The sequence below is a fragment of the Coturnix japonica genome, chromosome 18 (genome assembly GCF_001577835.2).
Source record: "Coturnix japonica isolate 7356 chromosome 18, Coturnix japonica 2.1, whole genome shotgun sequence".
In the NCBI taxonomy this organism is placed as follows: domain Eukaryota; kingdom Metazoa; phylum Chordata; class Aves; order Galliformes; family Phasianidae; genus Coturnix; species Coturnix japonica.
In genome coordinates, this window is record NC_029533.1 from 5,133,137 (window position 1) to 5,135,757 (window position 2,621).

The 2,621-nt window shown below is 63.9% G+C and overlaps 1 long non-coding RNA gene across 1 annotated transcript; it reads right to left on the reverse strand.

Annotated features, from left to right (window-relative positions):
- Window positions 1–1,298: 1,298 nt before the first annotated feature.
- On the reverse strand, window positions 1,299–2,553 carry LOC116654218. Its single transcript, XR_004309264.1, has 2 exons — window positions 1,569–2,553; window positions 1,299–1,474 (listed from the first exon to the last, which is right to left on the reverse strand). It is a non-coding gene; the product is annotated as an uncharacterized LOC116654218 (long non-coding RNA).
- Between the last annotated feature and the right edge of the window lie 68 nt (window positions 2,554–2,621).

The window sequence follows — 2,621 nt, forward strand, 5'->3', positions numbered from 1 at the left end:
CCACCCACCCACCTCCGTGTCCATCCATGTGTCCATCCATCCATACGGGTCCGCAGCGCTGCCCACCCTCCACCCGCATCGCCTCGGGGCAGCCCCGATCCCGGCAGCGCAGTGGAAGGAGCCCCGCACACCCCCCAGCCCCACAGAGAACAAAGGAGGGCGGCTGCAGCACCGGGTGCCCCGCAGCACTGCCGGCCCACAACGGGCAGCGCTGGGTGTGATCCATCCCCGCTGCTCTCACCCCCGCCGATGCTGAGCCATAAAGAATAAAGTCTTCCACGGCCGACTTTTGTCACCGAAGTCATTAACATAATAGGACTTTGCACATCAAAATTGAATATTAATGCTACACCCGGCTGCGGAGTGAGACGGATAATTGCTCTAATACATTTTCCAGTAGGATTTTCACATCGTAGCGACGACTGCATTAGCAAACCCGATTATTAGCGCGGCCGATACAATGGGACAGCGAATGGGAGTTCAGCAGCTGCCTTTTTTTTCCTTGGGAGCACAGCACAAAGCTGCCCTTCTCCCATTAGAACACAGAGCTGGGCCTTGCTTGCAAGGGACAGGGACACCGGAGGGGACAGGGACATGAGGACACGGCAGCTCTGTCCCCATCTCAGTGCCCCAAACCCACAGCTGTGTTAGCGCTGTGTGTTCCCCAGCAGAGCCAGCGACCACAGGGTTATTGCTGAGCTGGAGGAGTCTGCAGAGCCGCAGGGAGCCCGGCACAAGGTCCCTTTGGAGGTGATGTCCCCAGGTGCTGTGTGCATGGAGCACGATGCTGCCGGGCACACGGGGTACAGCTGGACCCAACGTTCCCTCATGGGGCAATACAAGAGAATGGGGATAAATGGCAGAACCCCAAAGCGGGCTCCTTGTGCTGGAGCAGAGCAGGACACAGCGGGGATGCTGCGCTGGAATTGAGCTCTGGGAATGAGGCAGGTGCCGGTAGAGCTGGGTGCCAACGCAGCCGCCTCGTTGTACCCCAACACCGGCCCCATTTGCAACGCAGCCCCGCACGGCGCCGGGTGGAGCCGCGGACAAAGGGCCCGGTGCGCTGCTCCCCGGTGTCTCCTTTGTTCCCCCGGTTGCACATGGAGCTCGAGGCCCGGCCCGGTTCGGCCCCAACAAAGCGCCCCCCCCCCCCCCCCGTCTCCGGTGCCGGCGGGGCCGCCCCGTGTGCGGNCTCGAGGCCCGGCCCGGTTCGGCCCCAACAAAGCCCCCCCCACCGCCCTTTGTCTCCGGTGCCGGCGGGGCCGCCCCGTGTGCGGACAAAGGAGCGGGTCGGGATGTGCTGGGTATTAAAATCTCTTTAATTAATTAATTAACCGATGCTGCTTTGCATCATTGATTAACCCGACGGAATCTACACGCGATCCCCGGGCCGGTATCGTACGGGGCAGCACCGGAGCCATCGCTGTGCTGGGAGCACTAAATGCTCGGAGCTCGGGTTAATTTCTACTTAAACCTTTAATATAAATACATCTCATTTTATTCCTGTATATAGAACTATATTGAACCGAATTCCCTCCCGTTCCCCATCCCCGCGGCCGTTCACGCACCGTCACCCACCGCCGTGCGCTGCTCCCGACCCGCTCCGTCCCGGTTCGTCCCGGCTTCGGTTCGTTCCGCTGCGGGGAAAGAAACATCCATTAATATAAACGGCTTCGTTTCTATTTGCGGGGCCGGGGCCGCGTGTCCCCGCTGTGCTCGGGATTCTGTCGGCCGTTCCCCGCTCGGTATCGCTCGCTCCCGGTGCGGCTGTTACGGTAACCGCCTTCCACGCAGCGCTCGGTGCGGTTTCAACGCTGTTATTCCGCGGATAAAGGCAGGACCGGGGAGCTGCTTCTCAACGCTCCGGGCACCGACTGCGACGCAGCGGCACCGAACAGCCCCGGAACGGCACCGAACAGCCCGGAACGGCACCGAACAGCCCGGAACGGCAATGAACAGCCTCGAACGGCACCGAATGGCCCCAGAACGACCCCGAACAGCCCTGAACGGCACCGAACAGCCCCGGAACGGCACCGAACAGCCCCGAATAGCCCCGGAACAACACCGAACAGCCCCGGAACGGCACCGAACGGCACCGAACAGCCCCGGAACGGCACCGAACAGCCCCGAACGGCCCCGGAACGGCACCGAATGGCTCCGAACGGCCCCGAACGGCCCGGCCGCGGCTCCACGTTACCCCGCACGGCCGTCCCGGTCCCGCACCGCTCCCCCCCGGTTACTCCGTTCCCCCATTGCCGTGCCTACCGCCCCATAACCCCGCACCGTTCCCGTCCTCATCCCGTTACCGCTCGGTTCCCGCTCCGTTCCCCGCTCCGTGGCCGCGTGGGGATGGTTTGGGGATGGGGGGGGGGGGTCGTGGGGGGGGGTGTAAGGTTGTAGGGGGGGGGTTGGATGATGGGGAGCCTGGAAACGGCCCGTCCGCTCCGCTTTCATGGCGTTACCGCGGGCCGCCTTGAAACCGCGCGGCCGCCGTTCGCTCGGTGCGGGCGGCGCGGGGCGGGCTGGCGGGCGGCCAATGGGAGCCGTGTTTACACTGAGTGATTGACAGCGGGAGGGAGGGCGGGCAGCCAATCAGCACCGCCCACGGGAGGGGAGGGGGG